At 35.9% G+C, this 7,500-nt stretch overlaps 2 non-coding genes across 2 annotated transcripts; both read left to right on the top strand.

Annotated features, from left to right (window-relative positions):
- Positions 1-1,157: 1,157 nt before the first annotated feature.
- On the top strand, positions 1,158-1,229 carry TRNAQ-UUG (transfer RNA glutamine (anticodon UUG)). The gene has a single exon. It is a non-coding gene; the product is annotated as a tRNA-Gln (tRNA).
- Positions 1,230-5,709: 4,480 nt separating this feature from the next.
- Positions 5,710-5,781, top strand: TRNAQ-UUG (transfer RNA glutamine (anticodon UUG)). Its single transcript has one exon. It is a non-coding gene; the product is annotated as a tRNA-Gln (tRNA).
- Positions 5,782-7,500: the final 1,719 nt, after the last annotated feature.

The following is a 7,500-nucleotide window of genomic DNA, read 5'->3' as shown; positions in this document are numbered from 1 at the left end:
TCATGAATTTACCATCCAACGTCAATTCTCAGTTTGACCAGAATCATTTTTGCACATAAAGTTCAACTATGTGGTAATTAGAAGAATATTGGCCTCTTTTGAAGCTTTCAATCTAAGGAAAAATTAATAAATCTCTTTGAAATGTGGTTCCATGGTGTAATGGTTAGCCCTCTGGACTTTGAATTTAGTGATCCGAGTTCAATTCTCGGTGGGACCTTGAGAAGTTTTGCACGTACAGTTGAAATATGCTGTTCAATACTATACTTGTAATAATCCTCATTTATAAAGAAGCATTCTGGACTATGAATCCAGACATACAAGTACAATTCTTAGATTCTATGGAACCATTTTTGCACGTAAATTTAATTTCTGGGATAATTATACTAAAGTTAACACTCTGGACTATGAATCCAGTCATCCAAGTTCAATTCTTAGATTGTCCGGAACCATTTTTGCACATAAAGGTCACCTCTGGGATATTCATACTAATATGACCCTTTTTTGAAAAGCTAGCCCTCTAAGCGAATAATTTAAAATTGTTTTTTAAAAGTGGTTCCATGGTGTAATTTTTAGCACTCTGGACTCTGAATCCAGCGATCCGAGTTCAAATCTCAGTGGGACCTTTCTATCTTATTGCACTTACAGGTCAAATATCATGTTCAATCTGGTACTTCTTACTAATGTTCATTTTCAGGGAAGCACTCTGGATCATGAATCCAGCAATCCAACGTCAATTCTCAGTTTTACCGGATCCATTTTTGCACATAAAGTTCAGCTATATGGTAATTACAATAAAGTTGGCCTCTTTTAAAGCTTTTAATCTAAGGAAAAATTCTTAAGTGGGTTTGAAATGTAGTTCCATGGTGTAATGGTTAGCACTCTGGACTCTGAATCCAGTGATCCGAGATCAATTCTCGGTGGGACCTTTGTATCTGTTTGCACTTACAGTTCAAATATCCTGTTCAATCTTGTACTTCTTGCTAATGTTCATTTTCAGGGAAGCACTCTGGATCATGAATCCAGCCATTCAACTTCAATTCTCAGTTTGACCAAAATCATTTTCGCACATAAAGTTCAACTATGTGGTAATTAGAAGAAAATTGGCCTCTTTTGAAGCTTTCAATCTAAGGTAAAATGTATAAATGTCTTTGAAATGTGGTTCCATGGTGTAATGGTTAGCACTCTGGACTTTGAATCCAGTGATCCGAGTTCAAATCTCGGTGGGACCTTGAGAAGTTTTGCAAGTACCGTTGAAATATGCTGTTCAATTCTATACTTGTAATAATCCTCATTTATAAAGAAGCATTCTGGACTATGAATCCAGCCATACAAGTTCAATTCTTAGATTCTATGGAACCATTTTTGCGCTTAAATTTAATTTCTGGGATAATTATACTAAAGTAAGCACTCTGGACTATGAATCCAGTCATCCAATTACAATTCTTAGATTGTCCGGAACCATTTTTGCACATTAAGGTCACCTCTGGGATATTAATAATAATATGAGCATTTTTTGAAAAGCTAGCCCCCTAAGCAAATAATTTAAGGTTGTTTTTGAAATGTGGTTCCATTGTGTAATGGTTAGCACTCTGGACTCTGAATCCAGCGATCCGAGTTCAAATCTCGGTGGGACCTTTGTATCTATTTGCACTTACATTTCAAAAATCCTGTTCAATCTTGTACTTCTTACTAATGTTCATTTTAAGGGAAGCACTCGGGATCATGAATCCAGCCATCCATCTTCAATTCTCAGTTGGACCAGAATCATTTTTGCACATAAAGATCAACTATGTGGTAATTAGAAGAATATTGGCCTCTTTTGAAGCATTCAATCTAAGGAAAAATTTATAATTTTCTTTGAAATGTGGTTCCATGGTGTAATGGTCAGCCCTCTGGACTTTGAATTTAGTGATCCGAGTTCAAATGTCGGTGGGACCTTGAGAAGTTTTGCACGTACAGTTGAAATATGCTGTTCAATACTATACTTGTAATAATCCTCATTTATAAAGAAGCATTCTGGACTATGAATCCAGACATACAAGTTCAATTCTTAGATTCTATGGAACCATTTTTGCACGTAAATTTAATTTCTGGGATAATTATACTAAAGTGAGCACTCTGGACTATGAATCCAGTCATCCAAGTTCAATTCTTAGATTGGCCGGAATCATTTTTGCACATAAAGGTCATCTCTGTGATAATTATACTAATATCAGCCTATTTTGAAGCTAGCCCTCTAAGCCAATAGTTTAAAAATGTTTTTGAAATGTGGTTCCATGGTGTAATGGTTTGCACTCTGAACTCTGAATCCAGTGATCCGAGTTCAAATCTCGGTGGGACCTTTGCATCTTTTTGCACTTACAGTTCAAATATCCTGTTCAATCTTGTACTTCTTACTAATGTTCATTTTCAGGGAAGCACTCTGGATCATGAATCCAGCCATCCAACTTCAATTCTCAGTTTGACCAGAATCATTTTTGCACATAAAGTTCAACTATGTGGTAATTAGAAGAAAATTGGCCTCTTTTGAAGCTTTTAATCTAAGGAAAAATGTATAATTGTCTTTGAAATGTGGTTCCATGGTGTAATGGTTAGCACTCTGGACTTTGAATCCAGTGATCCGAGTTCAAACCTCGGAGGGACTTGAGAAGTTTTGCAAGTACCGTTGAAATATGCTGTTCAATTCTATACTTGTAATAATCCTCATTTATAAAGAAGCATTCTGGACTATGAATCCAGACATACAAGTTCAATTCTTAGATTCTATGGAACCATTTTTGCACGTAAATTTAATTTCTGGGATAATTATACTAAAGTGAGCACTCTGGACTATGAATCCAGTCATCCAAGTTCAATTCTTAGATTGTCCGGAACCATTTTTGCACATAAAGGTCACCTCTGGGATATTTATAATAATATGAGCCTATTTTGAAAAGCTAGCCCTCTAAGCGAATAATTTAAGATTGTTTTTGAAATGTGGTTCCATGGTGTAATGGTTAGCACTCTGGACTCTGAATCCAGCGATCCGAGTTCAAATCTCGGTGGGACCTTTGTATCTTATTGCACTTACAGTTCAAATATCCTGTTCAATCTTGTACTTCTTACTAATGTTCATTTTCAGTGAAGCACTCTGGATCATGAATCCAGCCATCCAACTTCAATTCTCAGTTTGACCAGAATCATTTTTGCACATAAAGTTCAACTATGTGGTAATTAGAAGAAAATTGGCCTCTTTTGAAGCTTTCAATCTAAGGAAAAATGTATAAATGTCTTTGAAATGTGGTTCCATGGTGTAATGGTTAGCACTCTGGACTTTGAATCCAGTGATTCGAGTTCAAATCTCGGTGGGACCTTGAGAAGTTTTGCACGTACCGTTGAAATATGCTGTTCAATTCTATACTTGTAATAATCCTCATTTATAAAGAAGCATTCTGGACTATGAATCCAGACATACAAGTTCAATTCTTAGATTCTATGGCACCATTTTTGCACGTAAATTTAATTTCTGGGATAATTATACTAAAGTGAGCACTCTGGACTATGAATCCAGTCATCCAAGTTCAATTCTTAGATTGTCCGGAAACATTTTTGCACATAAAGGTCACCTCTGGGATATTGATAATAATATGAGCATTTTTCGAAAAGCTAGCCCCCTAAGCAAATAATTTAAGGTTGTTTTTGAAATGTGTTTCCATTGTGTAATGGTTAGCACTCTGGACTCTGAATCCAGCGATCCGAGTTCAAATCTCAGTGGGACCTTTGTATCTATTTGCACTTACATTTCAAATATCCTGTTCAATCTTGTACTTCTTACTAATGTTCATTTTAAGGGAAGCACTCGGGATCATGAATCCAGCCATCCATCTTCAATTCTCAGTTGGACCAGAATCATTTTTGCACATAAAGATCAACTATGTGGTAATTAGAAGAATATTGGCCTCTTTTGAAGCATTCAATCTAAGGAAAAATTTATAATTTTCTTTGAAATGTGGTTCCATGGTGTAATGGTCAGCCCTCTGGACTTTGAATTTAGTGATCCGAGTTCAAATGTCGGTGGGACCTTGAGAAGTTTTGCACGTACAGTTGAAATATGCTGTTCAATACTATACTTGTAATAATCCTCATTTATAAAGAAGCATTCTGGACTATGAATCCAGACATACAAGTTCAATTCTTAGATTCTTTGGAACCATTTTTGCACGTAAATTTAATTTCTGGGATAATTATACTAAAGTGAGCACTCTGGACTATGAATCCAGTCATCCAAGTTCAATTCTTAGATTGGCCGGAATCATTTTTGCACATAAAGGTCATCTCTGTGATAATTATACTAATATGAGCCTATTTTGAAGCTAGCCCTCTAAGCCAATAGTTTAAAAATGTTTTTGAAATGTGGTTCCATGGTGTAATGGTTTGCACTCTGAACTCTGAATCCAGTGATCCGAGTTCAAATCTCGGTGGGACCTTTGCATCTTTTTGCACTTACAGTTCAAATATCCTGTTCAATCTTGTACTTCTTACTAATGTTCATTTTCAGTGAAGCACTCTGGATCATGAATCCAGCCATCCAACTTCAATTCTCAGTTTGACCAGAATCATTTTTGCACATAAAGTTCAACTATGTGGTAATTAGAAGAAAATTGGCCTCTTTTGAAGCTTTCAATCTAAGGAAAAATGTATAAATGTCTTTGAAATGTGGTTCCATGGTGTAATGGTTAGCACTCTGGACTTTGAATCCAGTGATTCGAGTTCAAATCTCGGTGGGACCTTGAGAAGTTTTGCACGTACCGTTGAAATATGCTGTTCAATTCTATACTTGTAATAATCCTCATTTATAAAGAAGCATTCTGGACTATGAATCCAGACATACAAGTTCAATTCTTAGATTCTATGGAACCATTTTTGCACGTAAATTTAATTTCTGGGATAATTATACTAAAGTGAGCACTCTGGACTATGAATCCAGTCATCCAAGTTCAATTCTTAGATTGTCCGGAACCATTTTTGCACATAAAGGTCACCTCTGGGATATTTATAATAATATGAGCCTATTTTGAAAAGCTAGCCCTCTAAGCGAATAATTTAAGATTGTTTTTGAAATGTGGTTCCATGGTGTAATGGTTAGCACTCTGGACTCTGAATCCAGCGATCCGAGTTCAAATCTCAGTGGGACCTTTCTATCTTATTGCACTTACAGGTCAAATATCATGTTCAATCTGGTACTTCTTACTAATGTTCATTTTCAGGGAAGCACTCTGGATCATGAATCCAGCAATCCAACGTCAATTCTCAGTTTTACCGGATCCATTTTTGCACATAAAGTTCAGCTATATGGTAATTACAATAAAGTTGGCCTCTTTTAAAGCTTTTAATCTAAGGAAAAATTCATAAGTGGGTTTGAAATGTGGTTCCATGGTGTAATGGTTAGCACTCTGGACTCTGAATCCAGTGATCCGAGATCAATTCTCGGTGGGACCTTTGTATCTTTTTGCACTTACAGTTCAAATATCCTGTTCAATCTTGTACTTCTTGCTAATGTTCATTTTCAGGGAAGCACTCTGGATCATGAATCCAGCCATTCAACTTCAATTCTCAGTTTGACCAAAATCATTTTTGCACATAAAGTTCAACTATGTGGTAATTAGAAGAAAATTGGCCTCTTTTGAAGCTTTCAATCTAAGGTAAAATGTATAAATGTCTTTGAAATGTGGTTCCATGGTGTAATGGTTAGCACTCTGGACTTTGAATCCAGTGATCCGAGTTCAAATCTCGGTGGGACCTTGAGAAGTTTTGCAAGTACCGTTGAAATATGCTGTTCAATTCTATACTTGTAATAATCCTCATTTATAAAGAAGCATTCTGGACTATGAATCCAGCCATACAAGTTCAATTCTTAGATTCTATGGAACCATTTTTGCGCTTAAATTTAATTTCTGGGATAATTATACTAAAGTAAGCACTCTGGACTATGAATCCAGTCATCCAATTACAATTCTTAGATTGTCCGGAACCATTTTTGCACATTAAGGTCACCTCTGGGATATTGATAATAATATGAGCATTTTTTTAAAAGCTAGCCCCCTAAGCAAATAATTTAAGGTTGTTTTTGAAATGTGGTTCCATTGTGTAATGGTTAGCACTCTGGACTCTGAATCCAGCGATCCGAGTTCAAATCTCGGTGGGACCTTTGTATCTATTTGCACTTACATTTCAAAAATCCTGTTCAATCTTGTACTTCTTACTAATGTTCATTTTAAGGGAAGCACTCGGGATCATGAATCCAGCCATCCATCTTCAATTCTCAGTTGGACCAGAATCATTTTTGCACATAAAGATCAACTATGTGGTAATTAGAAGAATATTGGCCTCTTTTGAAGCATTCAATCTAAGGAAACATTTATAATTTTCTTTGAAATGTGGTTCCATGGTGTAATGGTCAGCCCTCTGGACTTTGAATTTAGTGATCCGAGTTCAAATGTCGGTGGGACCTTGAGAAGTTTTGCACGTACAGTTGAAATATGCTGTTCAATACTATACTTGTAATAATCCTCATTTATAAAGAAGCATTCTGGACTATGAATCCAGACATACAAGTTCAATTCTTAGATTCTATGGAACCATTTTTGCACGTAAATTTAATTTCTGGGATAATTATACTAAAGTGAGCACTCTGGACTATGAATCCAGTCATCCAAGTTCAATTCTTAGATTGGCCGGAATCATTTTTGCACATAAAGGTCATCTCTGTGATAATTATACTAATATGAGCCTATTTTGAAGCTAGCCCTCTAAGCCAATAGTTTAAAAATGTTTTTGAAATGTGGTTCCATGGTGTAATGGTTTGCACTCTGAACTCTGTATCCAGTGATCCGAGTTCAAATCTCGGTGGGACCTTTGCATCTTTTTGCACTTACAGTTCAAATATCCTGTTCAATCTTGTACTTCTTACTAATGTTCATTTTCAGGGAAGCACTCTGGATCATGAATCCAGCCATCCAACTTCAATTCTCAGTTTGACCAGAATCATTTTTGCACATAAAGTTCAACTATGTGGTAATTAGAAGAAAATTGGCCTCTTTTGAAGCTTTTAATCTAAGGAAAAATGTATAAATGTCTTTGAAATGTGGTTCCATGGTGTAATGGTTAGCACTCTGGACTTTGAATCCAGTGATCCGAGTTCAAACCTCGGAGGGACTTGAGAAGTTTTTCAAGTACCGTTGAAATATGCTGTTCAATTCTATACTTGTAATAATCCTCATTTATAAAGAAGCATTCTGGACTATGAATCCAGACATACAAGTTAAATTCTTAGATTCTATGGAACCATTTTTGCACGTAAATTTAATTTCTGGGATAATTATACTAAAGTGAGCACTCTGGACTATGAATCCAGTCATCCAAGTTCAATTCTTAGATTGTCCGGAACCATTTTTGCACATAAAGGTCACCTCTGGGATATTTATAATAATATGAGCCTATTTTGAAAAGCTAGCCCTCTAA

Source organism: Crinia signifera, chromosome 11 (assembly GCF_055691185.1).
Source record: "Crinia signifera chromosome 11, ASM5569118v1, whole genome shotgun sequence".
Classification (NCBI taxonomy): domain Eukaryota; kingdom Metazoa; phylum Chordata; class Amphibia; order Anura; family Myobatrachidae; genus Crinia; species Crinia signifera.
The sequence above is the reverse complement of the archived record's forward strand: the minus strand, read 5'-3'. Positions and strand labels throughout refer to the sequence as shown.